General features: G+C 41.1%; 1 long non-coding RNA gene across 1 annotated transcript in view; it reads left to right on the top strand.

The window, feature by feature from the left end:
- LOC122686805 overlaps positions 1-16,657 on the top strand; it is a 30,092-nt gene extending 13,435 nt beyond the window's left edge. The window contains exons 2-3 of the long non-coding RNA XR_006338902.1: positions 14,262-14,352; positions 16,447-16,657. This is a non-coding gene — a long non-coding RNA (uncharacterized LOC122686805). The remainder of the gene's footprint in view (positions 1-14,261; positions 14,353-16,446) is intronic.
- The last annotated feature ends 1,121 nt before the right edge of the window (positions 16,658-17,778 follow it).

The following is a 17,778-nucleotide window of genomic DNA, read 5'->3' as shown; positions in this document are numbered from 1 at the left end:
GACTTGATGGGCATGAGTTTGAGTAAACTCCAGGAGTTGGTGATGGACAGGGAGGCCTGGCGTGCTGCGATTCATGGGGTTGCAGAGAGTCGGACACGACTGAGCAACTGAACTGAACTGAACTGAACCGAACCCTTTCCTGACCTGTGTCAGCTTCCACCCCTAGCTAGCCCATGTGTATAATCTTATCATGTGCCCTTCCAAGTCATTCTCAGGGCTCAGCTTGTAAAGTCACATGTAAACATACGTACATGTATATGTATAATATATTTATATATGTGTGTTTTACAAAACACGTCATTGTTTTACAAAAAAATGGGTTCATATTATTTTCTTATTTACACTGTGCATTATCTTGCTTTTTTCTTTCTTTTTTTAAACCTCTTGCCCCACCTCCTCGTTTCCACTCTTTTTGTTTTAAATATTTATTTATTTGGCAATGAGCTCTTAATTGTGGTCCGTGGGATCTAGTTCCCTGACCAGGGGTTGAACCTGGGCCCCTTGCACTGGGAGCATAGAGTCTTAGCCATTGGACCACCAGGGAAGTCCTCGTTTCCACTCTTGACAGGTGCCTCACCCCTCCCCCTAAATGAAAATAGAATCTATCAGACACATTTCGTACCCCAACTTTCAAATTTCAAACCTACTAACTATCCTATATCCACCCCATCCCTTCCTTTTTGAAATAAATGTCCAACAAAAAAGTCTCCTTTCTCCAGTCTGTTTCTGTAGCCCCTGCTTATTTTATCTTTCTCATATTTTTATCCTTAACTCTTTAATCTCTAATTGGCATCCAATCATTAAATACTAGTGTCTTCCTACGCTTAGTGAAAATAAAAGCATCCCACTGATAGCATAGTCTTTGCAGCTGCTGCCTTAGCTCTCACCCTTCTTCCAGATAAACTCTTGAAAGGGTTGCTTCTCTTGTCATCGCTATTTCTGTACCACCCACAAACCCTGTGCCGCCCCAGATACTTCATCCCCTCTTCCCCCTCTGGGCCTCTGCACAGGCCAGTCCTGCTGCCTAGAACACATTTTTCCCTACTTGCTCCTGTTCTGTTGCTAACTCCTACTCATTACTTATGTTTCATCTTCATCGTTCTTCTAGGAGTTGATTAGAAGCCTCTTCTATGCATATCAAACTTCCCATAATAAACTGCCAAATCACACGAAATGACCAAATTAAGGCATTCCTGATTCTCCTTTTTTGCCTCTTCAGCCCTCATTCTCCTTTCCTGAGATAGCTGAGGCTTCTCCATGCTTTTACGGCACTTAACCACAACCTGTTTCAAGTATTCTTCTGTATTTATCTGTCCACTAGACTATGAACTGCTAGAATGGTGCTAGAAATTTGAAGCAGCAATAATTGTTTGTTGAATTGGACTGATTTGAAACATAATTGATTATGGCTCCATAATATTTTATTATTTACATGGCTGTTTTTCACTCTGACTTTCTTACTGTTTTCCTATTTTCAGACATTTAGGATTTTGTTGGTGTTTACTATTATAAATAAGGTTGTGGTGAAGATCTTTGTGACTGAAGCTTGTTTTTGTTGTTTCAGATTATTTACATAGATTTGAGTCCTAAAAGCTGAGCTATTTAAGTAAAAGGTATGATCATTTTAAAGACTTCAACATCCATTGTCAGATTGCTTTCCCACCATTATTAAACAATTAAAATCCTCCTTTCTGTGACTATTTTACAAATTGTGTTTCATACCTCTGTGTAGCATGAATACACATCTAACAACATCACTGCATTGGAAGCATTGCAGTAGCTGTCTGAGTTTCCCATTTATCTTCACTAAGACTATTGCTTGAGTGTAGAGGCCCTGGGGAACTGGAAGCTCGCAGGCCTGAGAGACCGAATAGCTGGACTTGCATCATTTCTTGCTGAAGAAATCCATACTCAGTGACCTGGAGATCATTGGAACTGCTCTTCAAATCTGTTGTGAGATCCTTCCTACTCTCTGTGACCAGTTTAAGGGCAAGGTTTGATGGGAACTCTGGCTTCAGTTTTTCCTTTCTTGATCTGGCCCAGTGGGGCCTTCTGGCTTTTTTCTTTCAACAAAAGATCATGGAAAGTGCTCCAGGACTACTGTCAGAACTCTAATAATTCTTTCATTATTTTAAAATTCAAAATGGAAAATTTAAGGCTCATATAAAGATGGGGAAAACCACATGATGAATTCTCATTGCCTATCAGCTGGCTTCAACAACTCTTGGCATTTTGACAATCTTATTTCATCTATTCTGCTTGACTTTAAAATGTTTTCATTTATTTTTTGCTGAAATCCTTTTGCACAAACCTACACTTGGTTATTTTTGTCTAGTAAACACTTCTGTATGTTTCACTAACATAGATGCTTTTTAAAAAAATAACCATAATACTATTCTCACTTAAAATTTATAACAGGCTTTAAACTCTTATATCCAGTTCATGTTCAAATCCCTTTGATTGCCTCAAAAAAAGCTTTTCTTTAATAGTTGATTTGTTTGAATGAGGATTCAAATGCCAAACACTGCATTTTCCTGATATGTCTTATGAATATTTTTTAAATTTATGACAGTTTTCCATTTCTCCCCCCCCCTTTAATGCCCCAATTATTGAAGAAACTAGGTTATTTTCCTCATAGAATTTCATGTTTTCTAGATTTGGCTTATTTTATCCTATGATGGCACTTACATTCATCTACGATGTCATTCCTTAATTGAATATAGAGAATTGATGAGATTCAGGTTTAGTGTCTTTAGCAAGAAAACTTAATAGCTGGTGACACCCATGCTTCGTCTTTCATCAGCATCAGGAAGAACAGAATGTTGGCTGGCCCTCTTTAAGTGACATCAGAATTGATCAGTGGGTTCAAGTGTGGTCATCTCCCTTTTGCCAATATAAACTTGCTTATTAACCTTTCCTAATGGCTTTGGCGGCCCTTGCTCTCTGTGACTCACCGGGTGAGGGTCCCTCTGGCACAAACTCCACCCCCACCTCCACCAGAGTCCCCAGCAGAGGCCTGCTGCAGGGCCGGGGACACTGAGTGCAGCAGTGTGTGCCCAGAACCTTTTGAAGGAGGCCGCCATTATCTTCATTACCTCCACCATAGTTTGGTCTCAGGTCAAACAACAGGGAGGGAACACAGCCCTGCCCATCAACAGAAAATTGGACTAAAAATTTACTGAGCATGGACCCGCCCTTCAGAACAAGACCCAGTTTCCCCCTCAGTCAGTCTCTCCCATCAAGAAGCTTCCATAAGCCTCTTATTCCTGTGCATCAGAAGGCAGGCAGACTGAAAACCACAGTCACAGAAAACTAATCAAACCGATCACATGAACTACGGCCTCATCTAACTCAGTGAAACTGAGACATACAGTGTGGGGCCACCCAAGACAAATGGGTGGAAATGTGGTCCACTGGAGAAGGCAATGGCAAACCACTTCAGTATCCTTGCCTTGAGAACCCCACGAACAGTATGAAAAGGCAAAAATATAGGACGCTGAAGGATAAACTCCCCAGGCCGGTAGGTGCCCAATATGCTACTGGAGATCAGGGGAGAAATAACTCAAGAAAAAATGAAGAGATGGAGCCAAAGCAAAAACAATGCCCAGCCGCTGATGTGATTGGTGATGGAAGTAAAGTCCGATGCTATAAAGAACAATACTGCATAGGAACCTGGAATGTTAGGTCCATGAATCAAGGTAAATTGGAAGTGGTCAAACAGGAGATGGTGAGGGTGAACATTGACATTTTAGGAATCAGTGAACTAAAATGGACTGAAATTAATGAATTTAACTCAGATGACTACTACTAACTCAGATATCTACTACCGTGGGCAAGAATCCCTTAGAGGAAATGGGAGTAGCCCTCATAGTCAACAAAAGTGTCTGAAATGTAGTTCTTGGGTACAGTCTCAGAAATAGAATGATCTCTGTTCGTTTCCAAGGCAAACCATTCAGTACTACAGTAATTCAAGTCTATGGCCCAACCAGTAATGCTGAAGAAGCTGAAGGTGATCGATTCTATGAAGAACTGCAAGACCTTCTAGAACTAACACCCCAAAAAGATGTCCTTTTCATTATAGGGGACTGGAATGTGAAAGTAGAATGTCAAGAAATACCTGGAGTAACAGGCAAATTTGGCCTTGGAGAACAGAATGAAGCAGGGCAAAGGCTAAGTATTTTGCCAAGAGAACATACTGGTCATAGCAAACACCCTCTTCCAACAACATAAGAGAAGACTACACATGGACATCAGCAGATGATCAACACCAAAATTAGACTGATTATATTCTTTGCAGCCAAAGATGGAGAAGCTCTATACAGTCATCAAAAATAAGACTGGGAGCTGATTGTGGTTCAGATCATGAACTCCTTATTGCCAAATTCAGACTGAAATTGAAGAAAGTAGGGAAAACCACTAGATCATTCAGGTATGACCTAAATCAAATCCCTTACGATTATACAGTAGAAGTGACAAATAGATTCAAGGGATTAGATCTGATAGACAGAGTTCCTGAAGAACCGTGGATGGAGGTTCATGATATTGCACAGGAGGAAGTGATCAAGACCATCCCCAAGCAGAAGAAATACAAAAAGGCAAATGGTTGTCTAAGGAGGTCTTACAAATAGCTGATAAAAGAAGAGAAGCTAAAGGCAAAGGAGAAAAGGAAAGCTGTACCCATCTGAATGCAGAGTTCCAAAGAATAGCAAGGAGAGATAAGAAAGCCTTCTGCAGTGAACAGTGCAAAGAAATAGAGGAAAACAATAGAATGGGAAAGACTGGAGATCTCTTCAAGAAAATTAGAGATACCAAGGGAACATTTCATGCAAAGATGGGCTCAATAAAAGACAGAAATGGTATGGACCTAACAGAAGCAGAAGATATTAAGAAGAGGTGGCAAGAATACACAGAAGAACTATACAAAAAAGATCTTCATGACCCAGATAATCACAATGGTGTGATCACTCACCTAGAGCCAGACATCCTGGAATGTGAAGTCAAGTGGGCCTTAGGAAGCATCACTATGAACAAAGCTAGTGGAGGTGATGGAATTCCAGTTGAGCTATTTACAATCCTAAAAGATGATGCTGTGAAAGTGCTGCACTCAATATGCCAGCAAATTTGGAAAATTCAGCAGTGGCTACAGGACTGGGAAAGGTCAGTTTCATTCCAGTCCCAAAGAAAGGCAGTGCTAAAGAATGATCAAACTACCACACAATTGCACTAATCTCACACGCTAGTAAAGTAATGCTCAAAATTCTCCAAGCCAGGCTTCAACAGTACGTGAACCGTGAACTTCCAGATGTTCAAACTGCTTTTAGAAAAGGCAGAGGAATCAGCGATCAAATTGGCAACATCTACTGGGTCATCAAAAAAAGCAAGAGAGTTCCAGAAAAACATGTATTTCTGCTTTATTAACTATGCCAAAGCCTTTGACTGTGTGAATCACCACAAACTGGAAAATTCTGAAAGAGATGGGAATACCAGACCACCTGACCTGCCTCCCGAGAAATCTGTTTGCAGGTCAGGAAGCAGCAGTTAGCACTGGATGTGGAACAATAGACTGGTTCCAAATTGGGAAAGGAGTACGTCAAGGCTTTATGTTGTCACCCTGCTTATTTAACTTCTATGCAGTGTACATCATGAGAAACGCTGGGCTGGATGAAGCACAAGCTGGAATCAAGATTGCCGGGAGAAATATCAATAACCTCAGATATACAGATGACACCACCCTTATGGCAGAAAGTGAAGAGGAACTAAAGAGCCTCTTGATGAAAGTGAAAGAGGAGAGTGAAAAAGTTGGCTTAAAGCTCTACATTCAGAAAACTAAGATCCTGGCATCCAGTCCCATCACTTCATGGCAAATAGATGGGAAACAGTGGAAACAGTGACAGACTTTATTTTCTTGGGCTCTGAAATCACAACAGATGGTGGCTGCAGCCATGAAATTAAAAGACCCTTGCTTCTTGGAAGAGCAGCTATGACCAACCTAGACAGCATATTAAAAAACAGAGACATTATTTTGCCAAAATGGTCCATCTAGTCAAAGCTATGGTTTTTCTAGTGGTCATGTATGGGTGTGAGAGTTGGACTGTAAAGATAGCTGAGCACCAAAGGATTGATGCTTTTGAACTGTGGTGTTGGAGAAGACTCTTGACAGTCCTGTGGACTGCAAGGAGATCTAACTAGTCCATCCTCAAAGAAATCAGTCCTGAATATTCTTTGGAAGGACTGATACTGAAGCTGAAGCTGAAACTCCAAACTTTGGCCACGTGATGCAAAGAACTGACTCATTGGAAAAGAGCCTGATGCTGGGAATGATTGGAGGCAGGAGGAAAGGGGACAACAAAGGATGAGATGGTTAGATGGGATCACCAACTTGATGGACATGAGTTTGAGCAATTTACGGGTTTTGGTGATGGACATGGAAGCCTGGCGTGCAATCCATGGGGTCGCAAGAGTTGGACACGACGAAGTGACTGAACTGAATGGTTTTAGCATTCAGAAGTGAGCATTAGTTATATCCATTATTTCACTCAGAGTTGAAGAATGATTTTCTAAATCTATTGGTATGTTTCAGCTTTTATTTTCTGGGATTCTTCTATGAGGACCTCTCCTTTGTCAATCATTGGTAATCCCCCACGGTATTAGGAAAGGTTTTATTCTGTTTATTTGTCAATTTTTTAAAAAATGAGTTGGTGTTTTAACAACCCCTAGTGATGGTCAGTTACATCTCTGGACTCATAGATTTTCATATCTATATATTTTATTTGCAGCTATTACTTTGTTGGATGTCCAAATTGGTTGATCCTTGGCCAGTGGAAACACCTCAGATTTTCTCCTTTTGTTTTCTTTTAATAAAACCCGAGTAATTCATGATGTTTTCCATGCTTTCTGGCACAATAAGGTATACTAGACTTGGTATATTTTCTATACCAAATCTGGGTTGAGTCATTTCTCCAAGGAAGAATGTTCTGTTTTATTGGAAAATGCTATTTAGAGACCACCATCTTGGTTCTAGAAGTAAATTGATTGAATTTTTTAATGACTCTGTGATACTCCATGGCATGCCATGATGTGTTTAACCATTGTCCATTGCTGGCATTCACTTTTCCCCCAGTTTTGTCATGTTTATTCTTTGAATTTAAAGCCATATAGAAGATACAAGAAAACTGTATAAGAAGCTTGCTATGGTCCTTGTGTCATTAACAGAAATTGTAAAATTGAAAACCAATATAAGAAGAGTTGAAATTTTTAATATAAACTCTGGTAGCCAAGTAGTTCTTGGGCATTATGTGAGGACTAAAGGAAAATAACACTCGTTCAGGTAGATAAAGAATTTCTCCTCTGCTTCCTAGAGCTCATCATTAAAAAGACAAGAAGTTGCTGCTCTCTTCTGCTTTCCTCTCTTGGTTGGAGAGGAATTTTCCTTCCTTCCCTCAGGGTCTCAGCAGAAGTATATTTTCTGTTTGCTTTTTCTAACTGTGCTTCTGGCAAAGGGATGCACACAAGCTCTCCAAGTCGTGAAGCAGCTTGGGCCTCTCGTCAGCTCCATGCAACTCTGGCTGGAGGTAGAGCTGTGTGCCATACTGGCGGTACATTTTATTCTTGCAGAGGGCATTCTGGCTTTCTTGATTCTATATTTTATTTCTTTGCCAATCATCAGACAGTGTGCAATGGAGGAAACAAAATTTATTGAGAGCTTTCGGCTCTGTGACTAGCAATAACCATTCCTGGCTGGTTACAACGGTCCCCAGATGCACCATGCTATATAACCCTGGCTTTCTAGTTTATTGTGAATTCACCGCACTGTACTAACTCTGCCAACTAGCCGTCTTCTCAGTATCTACATAAAAGAGAAAGATCTTGGTAACACTCTTAAAACTTTTGATAAAGCTTATCAACTTTACAGAAAAAAATTATGGTAGTACATTGCAGAAAATTACACATAAGGAAGAGCTTGATAAATTTCTACAAGTTGAACACATTCATATAGTCACCATTTGGATCAATAAATAGTTCATTATAAGCACCCCTAAAGCCTTGTTATGTTCCTTTCAGTAGCTCTCCTTCTACCACCGAGGACAACTATTATCCTGATCCTTTTAAAAGCACAGATTACTTTTGGCTGGCTTTGGACTTACATGAATGACATAGTATAGTATATACCCTTTTGCATCTGGCTTGTTTCTCTCATTATTTATGAGATTCAACCATATGAATATGTGTAATTGGAGATCATTCTTTCTAACTGTCATATGAGGTTCTACTGTGTGCCTCTACTACAATTCATGTATCCATCTTCTGTTTATGAGTGTTTGGATAATTTCCAATGTGGGGCTATTAAAATAATGTTGCTATCAGCCTTCTAGTACATGCCTTCACTGAACATACGTGTTAATTTCTGTTGGTTCTACACATGGAAGGGGGATTTATGGTCATAGCAGTATGCTCTGCCTTATTAGAAAGGAGCACATGGAAAATGTGGGGGTGATGGGTATATTTACTTGGTTGTGACGACAGTTTCTCGGGCGTACAGTCAGTCCTCCATATCGTCTGCAAGTTCCATGTCAGCAGATTGAACCAACAGTGGGTAAAAAATGTTGGGAAAAAGAAGAAATTCCAGAAAGTACCAAACACCAAAACTTGAATTTGTGATGCTTCGGCAACTATTTACATGGCATTTACATTGTATTTACAACTATTTACATAGCATTTACATTGTATTAGGTATTATAAGTGCTCTTGTTTTTAGTTGCTGAGTCGACCCCATGGACTGTAAGCTGCCAGACTCCTCTGTTCATGGGATTCTCCTCTGTTCATGGGATTCTCCAGACAAGAATACTGGAGTGGTTGCCAAGCCCTCCTCCAGGGGATATTCCCCACCCAGAAATAGAACCCGCATGTCCTTTGTCTCCTGCATTGCACACGGATTCTTTACTCACTGAGTCACCTGGGAAGCCCTTTATTAGCCAGTATACTCTATTTGGAGCTTCCCTGGTTGCTCAGATAGTAAAGAATCTGCCTACAAAGCAGGAGGCCCAGGTTCAATCCCTGGGTTGGGAAGATCCCCTGGAGAAGCGAATGGCTACCACTCCAGTATTCTTGCCTGGAGAATTCCATGGACAGAGGAGCCTGGTGGGCTACAGTCCATGGGGTCACAGAGAGTTGGACATGACTGGTCAACTTGCACATATTCTAATTTTAAACAGAGTTGATAATACCAAAGGAAAAACACATGATATCCATACTATAGAACCAGGTGTCTGATTATTTCATGTCTGATGAATTATTTTATGAAATGAATCCTCCTTTGTTCTCGCCTTGTTTCTCTCCTCTCTCCAGTAGCCACACGTGTTACCATCACGTCTTTATATCACTGTGAACACACTGATTATCTAAGCTTGTCTTTTACTGCTTGGTGATCCCGAGACACTTCCAAGGAGTCTGTGAGGTCAAAACTATTCTCAGTTTTGATTTTTTCATTCTGTTGACATTTGCAGTGATAGTACAGAAGCAAAGGTAGATAAAACTGCTGACATCTTAGCACCAATCAAGACAGCACCACCAGCTGACTAGTAGACATTTTATTCTTCATCTGCATGCACTGCCAGAAAGCAAAACAAGGAGTTTCACTTAGGAATGACGTTGATGAAACGGCAGGATTATTAATTTTATTAAATCACGATCCTTGGATGCACATGTCTTTACAGCCTATGGGATGATATGAGGAGTACAAATAAAGTCTTACTATTACATAGAAAAGAACAAAAAAAGGCATTTTGTGGTTGACTTTTGAGCTGAACTAGCAGCTTTTTTTTCATGAACACCATTTTTGAAAATTCGACAGACAGACTCTGGTTATTCAGATTATTCAGACTGGGGTATTTAGCAGACATGCCCCTTCATGCACAAAGATTTTCGTTTAAAGACAACAATCTTAAGAGGTTCTTTTTCCTTGACTGAGAATGATATTCCCTGTAAAAGCCTGAACACAGGTAGAGCCCAGGGAGTCCCAGGGTTTGCTGAAGGACACATAGCATAAAGCAGCAGACGTGGATTAGGAATCAGGCCCTCTTGCTTCCAGCCCACTTCCCTTCCCATTTCACTAAATGAGACAGGTGGCTTTTCATATTTCATGCGTCCTCTCCTTGAGACAGAGTTAATGCTGCAAGAGAAAGAAATGCCAGGTGGAAAAACTGACAAGCCAGGTATTACACAGCCACTTAATTTTTATTTTGTAATTTTCTCAATCTGAGCAACCAAGTAGAATACATAAAGACGACACTAAAATGCAGCATAATAAAATTCATTTGACCAGGAATATGAGCTTCCATGTTTTTGTCTCCAGATCAGCTTTTTTTTCCCCTTCATTTTTAATGTTAACTGTTCTCTGACTCCAGTACTCATTTTGGCAAAAACTATATTTAGTTGCAAATTGAGACATGGTGCATAGCTGCTATGATTAAGGAATTCAGAATCTTATCCAATATAAGGCCTTGAGGGCAGAAAGAAATGCTGAAGGAAAAGCATTTCAGCGTTGCCATGTCCGGATGAATGCCTGAAGTAAATATTAACTGTTATTTCTGCAAACTTTCTGTTTATATACTTCATTTCCCCCACTTTTGAGAAAGGACAACGTATCCTAGCAACATTATGGGCTTCCACTCACGATGCGTCTCCTCAGCATGGGCTGGGTCAGTGTTTGTAGCTCAGCTGGCTGGTGCCAGAGTGGAGGGCATGTCTCATTTGATTCTACCCCAGGCACTGAAGGACTTTCAAGATTTCCCTCTTAATATTTGGCTTTACTTGATAATCCCAGAGCATGCTGGGAAATCTCAGCAAGAGGAAAAATTTAGTAACCACAGGGAGGCCTGCTCGGAGGGTTTTGTGGGATAAGTATGAAAGCTTCTGAGTATGACTATTAATGACTCTTGAATGTTCTGCTTTTCACAAGATTTCCCATCAACAAAAAGTGTGTAGGCTTATGAGGACAGAGGGCGTTTAGAAAACTCAACCATCCCCAGAAAGACAAATGCATGATTGAGTCATTTCCCAAGAGAGAAGCCACTAGTCAGCCAGGTATGTGGAACCATATGGTTCAGCCTGTAATTTAGAATTTCAGAAGCAGGAGCTGGCCAAGGGTTGCATGGGATTTTAACCTCATGTTTTCATCATCATTTTTCGTTCTTGGTTTTGAGTACTGACATTGCCCTTGGCATATGCAGAAGAGGAGACATGCTATCTGCCTCTAATCAACATTGGAGGAAGTGCTCAATTCAGAAATAGCTTTTGTAGCCGAGATGGTGATCAAACCCCAAAGGCTTGAAAAATTTCTCTGTGTGTGTACAAATCAGTTTCTCGCGTATTTTCTTTTTGATTCTGTTTTCCCCTTTTGTTGTTGTTGTCCTTTGTTTATATACGGTCACTAAGACTCTCTGTCTTGGAAATGTTCAGCAATAAGCTAGATCCTTCTGTGGTCTGGGTGCTCCAGATGTGAGCTGGCCCCAAAGAGGTGGTGGTATAGAGGACGCATTTGCACTCTGCACTGGGGGTGAGCAGATTTCACTGACTAGGCTACAAGGCTCTGAAAAATTCTAGCTTTTCTGAACATTCGGAGGCATTTGACAGTGGTTGATCTTGACATAGAGGAAATCTAGCCAGTAGCGTCTGTGTGTACAGCATGTCCCAAAGTACAGGAGACTTTCCTTATGACCCTGTACCTGTAGGACTAACCTAACATGAAGCTGGGTTTTCCTGGTAGCTCAGCTGGTAAAGAATCTGCCTGCAATGCAGGAGACCCTGGTTCGATTCCTGGGTCTGGACAATCCCCTGGAGAAGGGATAAGCTAGCCATTCCAGGATTCTTGGTCTTCCCTGGTGGCACAGATGGTGTACAGAATCCGCCTGCAGAGTGGTAGACCTGGGTTTGACTCCTGGGTTGGGAAGATCCGCTGAAGGAGGGCGTGACAACCCACTCCAGTATTCTTGCCTGGAGAATCCACATGGACAGAGGAACCTGGCAGGCTGCAGTCCATGGGATTGCAAAGAGTTGGATACGACTGAGTGACTTAAACAGCAACATGACAGCTAGAATGACTCTGGTATTCTGTATGCTGGAGACAGCCTCACCTTTGTTTAATTGGATTCAGCTGACTATTAGGTTCCTACTAAGAAGAAAATACAAGAGATTTTGAACATAATTAATTCTTGTGACTTATTACCCTCATTTTAAATCGTAGGAAACAGGATTAGAGAGAGAATAAGTGGCTTATCCAAGTGCATACAACTGACTCTTCTTGGCACATATCTTCATTTTGATAAGAGAGACAGCTTTCCCTTCTGTGAGAAAAATTCGGTCTCATGGTCTGATTAGTGTCTATGACTTAAAAAAAAAATCACTTAATTTTTCTAGATTGCTTTTAAGTGTACAGAAAAATTGAGAAAAAGATGCACAGATTTCCCATGTGTTATGAAAACCTGCCTCCCAACCCTCACACATTTTCAACATCCCCAACCCATGTACATTGTCAACATCCCCCTCCAGGCTGATAGATTTGTTACAATTGATAAACCTACATGGACACATCGTTATCCCTCACAGTCCATAGTTTACAGTAGGGTTCACTCTTGGTTTTGTGCATTCTGTGGGTTTGGACAAATGTCTAATAATATGTGTCCATTACTATGGTATCATATATAGCATTTTCACTGCCCTAAAAATCCTCTGTAATCTCCTATTCATCTCTTCACATTGCCCTCCCTGCAGCTCCTGGCAATGACTGATCTTTTTACTGTCTCCCTAGTTTTGCCTTTGTCAGAGTTGTCATATGACTGGAATCACGTGTTATAGAGCCTTTCAGATTGGCTACATCTAGTTTTGTGTGCCTGCGTGCTCAGTCATGTCCGACTCTTTGTGACCCTGTAGACTATAACCCACCAGGTTCCTCTGTCCATGGGATTCTCCGGCAAGAATACTGGAGTCGGTTGCAGTTTTTTCCTCTAGGGGACTTAGTAATATGCATTTAGAGATCCATGTCAAGGATCTTCTATGTAGAGCATTGTGTCATCTGCAGGCTGTGACAGTTTAGCTTCTTTTCCAATTTGGATTCCCTTTACTTATGTAGCTAGGACTTCCAAAACTATGTTGAATAAAAGTGGCAAGAGTGGACACCCTTGTCCTGTTCCTGAACTTAGAATGCTTTCAGCTTTTCACAACTGAGTATGATGCTAGGTGTAAGTTTGTCATATATACCCTTCATTATGTTGAGATATCTACCCTTTATGCCCACTTTCTAGAGCGTTTTTATCATAAATGAGTGCTGAATTTTGTCAGAAGCTTTTTCTGCGTCTATTGAGATGATCATATGGTTTTTATTCTTCAATTTGTTGATGTGGTGTATCACATTGATTTGTGGATGATGAAAAACCCTTGCATCCCTGGGGTGAATTGCACTTGATCATGGTGTATGATCTTTTTGCTGAATTGTTGGGTATGTATTGCTAATATTTTGTTGAACACTTTTGCATCTATGAAATTATCATAATTCATCAATGAATTTGGTAAAGTTGCAGGTTACAAAATTAATACACAGAAATCAGATGCATTTCTATACACTAACAATGAAAGATCAGAAAGAGAAATTCAAGAAGCTATTCCATTTACCATCCCATCAAAAAAGAAAAAAAACCAAAAAACCTAGGAATAAACCTATTTAAGGAGACAAAAGACCTGTACTCAGAAAACTATAAGATCCTGATGTAAGACTCCTCATTGTCTATTAATGACTTGATAGCTCATTTTTCTTTAGTGTTGAAGAATGTTCTACTGTCTGTATATACCATAGTTTATTTACCAATTTACCTACTGAAGAATATCCTGGTTACTTTCCAGTTTTGGCAGCTCTGAATCAAGCTGCTATAGAAACCTAACTGCATTCCCTCAAATTTTGCTATGTGTGGCAAAGATTAGATTTGAACCAAGATCTTTTGGAATTGGGGTCCAAGTCCGTTATCTTTTCATGGTTCCATCCTGGTTTCCCTGCTTCCCTGTAGCTCAAACGGTAAAGAATCTGCCTGCAATGCAGGAGACCAGGGTTCGCTCCCTGGGTCGGGAAGATCCTCTGGAGAAGGGAATGGCAATACACTCCAGTGTTCTTGCCTGGAGAGTTCCATGGACAGAGAAGCCTGGTAGGCTACAGTTCATGGGGTCACAAAGAGTCAGACACGACTGAGCAACTAACAGACAGATATTGTTTTCAGGAGATTTTTGGCATCTGTGGTGGAGCTGAAGGTAACAAAGAAGATCAAAGGAAGAAAACGACTTCAGGAAAAACCAGTAAAGAATGCTGAGGTCAGAGCTTTTATTGTCTTTAAAAAAGAATTGATTAGAGTTTTGAAAGTAAACAACTTTTTACTTTGTTCTTGTGTCTTTGATGAAATTTACTCATCAGAAAGTGATGAAGTTAGCTACAGTATAAGCACCGTTTAATCACAGAGTCATTTTTTGATTAGTCATGGTATTTCCATCATGATGAAATGAAAGTTTCATAAAACTATAATTTGGAATAGAAATGGATGGTGGTTTGGTCAGTTTTCTTGATAAGTAGAGCCTGACAATGAGAAGACCTGAGCCCAGGTCCATTTCAATGATCCACAAAAGAGATCAAAGTAAAATTTCTCTCTGTCTAAAGTATTCTGTTTTATTGTTTTTTTTGTTTGTTTGTTTTATTGTTAAATATTCAGTTGGAAAGAATTTCTTGAGAATTTTTCTCAAGGTCACTGAAGCTAATTTTGGTAATAAGTTTAGGATTTAAAGGCAAGCAATGATTTGCTTGAATGAAAATTTGTCCTTTAATTATCTAAAAATACAGAGACTGTGTGATTAAGGGCTTGGGAGACAATTGCAACTATTTTGGGGGATTGAAAGTGTGTTAGTCACTCAGTTGTGTCCAACTCTTTATGACCCCGTGGACTGTAGCCCACCAGGCTCCTCTGTCCATGGAATTCTCCAGGCAAGCATACTGGAATGGGTTGCCATTTCCTTCTCCAGGGGATCTTCCTGACTCAGGGATCAAACCTGGGTCTCCTGCACTGCAGGCAGATTCTTTACCATCTGAGCCACCAGGGAAGCCCTGGTGGGGGGTTGGGGGATTGAAGAATCTATAAATGTAAACAATCTGATTTTGTTAATGGATTCTATGAAATTTCAGGGTAATCATTTCTTAGGTTACAGCAGCAGCTTTGTAGATCCAGCGCTATGTCCCTTTGTCTAAATTGTAACCCCTTTATTGTGATGGAAAGCTTTTGATAAGAGCTTGAACATATGGTAAGAATCACTTTGAAGCTAGCTTCAGGATCCTGGTTTTATAGTTCTAGGTGACTAACATCTTTGATAAAATAAGCTTAAAAATCTGTTTCAAATGAAATATACATGTTTTAAAAGTAAAATACCTCCTAAGTGATCTGATTCTGCTGTTCTAGATCTTTTCAAAAAAGATTTGCTGATTTAATTGAAGTCTAGTTGATTTACAGTGTTGTGTTAGTTTCAGGTGTATAGCAAAGCATTTCAGTTACATACGTATGTATCTATTTTTTCAAATTCTTTTCCCTTATAGGTTATTATAAAATACATAGTATAGTTCCTTGTGCTATACAGAAGGTCCTTATCGGTTATCCATTTTCTATACAGTAGTATGTATAGTACAGTTCTGGATCTTAAATGCAGGCTAGGCATAAACAAAGGCTGAGTTTCACTTTGATTTGCTGACCATCTGCGTTACTACAGCAGGATGCTGATTTTTGATGTTCCTTTTCTTCTCTTGTAAGATCACCTCTGCCTTGTGTTAGCAGGGAAAGAGTCCGTGAGCTTTATCAATGGTTAAAGGATATGGCAGTAGGCTTTTGACTGTCTCCTCACTTCTATTCTTGTTCTGTACAGTTTTACACACATATTGCCACTGGAGTATATAGTTATCCGCCACTGTCCAACCCAACATGAGGCCGTCTGACATTGGGCCAGGGGCACCATGTAAAAGCTGTAACCTCCAACGCTCCGTCCGTGGCCTTGTCCCATACTCCCGTCTTCTCTCTGCTTCTCCTGGCTTCCTGTTTTCTGACTCTGTGCCTGGCCACAGCATTCCTTACTCTCTGCTTCACTTGACTCTCTTCCTTACACAGAGTTCTATCCCTTCTGGGTACAGTCTTGGTGATTGTGTTGACAGTGGTACCTCTTAAGTTTGCAATGCAGACCGCATGGCTTTGACAGACACTTCTGCCATGCTGTTTATCCGAGAGTTGTTTGAAGGCCACTTCTGTCAGGATGACCTTGGGAGGGGAGTTTGTGAAATATCTGAGTTGACTGAGCCAGGACCTCTGGGGAGTGGGGCCCTCAGTCTGTGTTTTAACAGACTTTCTCTTTAATATTTTTGTGACCAATGTTTTGTAGGTACTGTTCTAGGTTGGATGTGATCCCAGGCATGCCCATCCTCTCTGACGTCCTCTGCAATGACTCCTCTACCTGTGAGGGCTTCCTACTCTGTTCCATGAGTGTGGTTAACTGTGGACTGTTTATATTGTTGTTGTTTAGTCACTAATGTCCAACTCTTTGCAACCCCATGAACTGCAGCCCTCCAGGCTCCTCTATCCATGGGATTTTCCAGGCAAGACTACTGGAGTAGATTGCCATTTCCTTCTCCAGACGATTTTCCTGACCCAGGCACTGAACCCGTGTCTCCTGCACTGGCAGGCGGATTCTTTACCGCTGAGCCACCAGGGAAGCCCAGGTTGTTTGTATTGCTCGGGCCTTTTAGAAAATCCTGAGAGTGCCTGCCTGCCCTTTGCAATCACAAATGTAATTTTCCCTTTACTTCGTATATAACCTAGGTTTCCCCAAAGCCTCATCTGTTTGTGGGTACAAATAAAATCACTTAATGTTTATAACCCAAATTTCACTGACTCATGCCCGTACCAACATAATGCAAGACCGTAATTTTCTGCAGAATTTTCCTCGAGTGTTTCTGGGAGGTGTGGGGAGGAGCCTCCCAGGTGCCGTCAGCCCTGCCTCTCTGCGCCATGCTGCTGGCTGAGGTGTGTTGCTTTCGGAGTCATTTAGGCTCTGCGTCTGCACGGAGCCACAGACACTTGAGGAGCCAGGGGCAGAGCTGTGTTCTCAGACATCCTGACCAGGTCAGAGCCATTCTGTGCTCGGTATAGAGGTACGAGGATGCCATTTGCTCTGACTCTGTTATAATTTTTCCATCCAAGCAACACTGTTATTCTCCAGAGTCTCCAAAGTCCTTTTCATTCAGTTTCTGTGAGCAGCTCCTTTCTCCAGCAACCCAAACACTGTATTTTTTTTTTTCCCAATCTGATCACTTCCTTTTGCGTGCGTGCTAAGTCTCTTCAGTCATGTCTGACTCTTTGCGACCCCATGGACTGTAGCCCACCAGTCTCCTCTGTCCATTGGATTCTTCAGGCAAGAATACTGGAGTGGGGGACCATGCCCTCCTCGATCACTTCATTGGATGCCCACAAATAAACTGCATTCCCCAAACAAAACCACTGTGAAAGTCTACTCCTTATAGACCCGTTCACCAGGTCATCACACATGCTCAGCTATATCTGAATCTCTGAAGCTCGTTTTACACTTAGGTGGGGAGCTTCCCTGGGGGCTCAGTGGTGAGGAGTCCACCTGCTGATGCAGGAGACATGGGTTTGATCCCTGATCTGGGAAGATCCCACATGCCACAGAGCAACTAAGCCTGGGACCTGTAACTGC

The sequence above is a fragment of the Cervus elaphus genome, chromosome 30 (genome assembly GCF_910594005.1).
Source record: "Cervus elaphus chromosome 30, mCerEla1.1, whole genome shotgun sequence".
Classification (NCBI taxonomy): Eukaryota; Metazoa; Chordata; class Mammalia; order Artiodactyla; family Cervidae; genus Cervus; species Cervus elaphus.
Note: the sequence above shows the minus strand (reverse complement) of the source record. Positions and strands in the feature narration are given on the sequence as shown.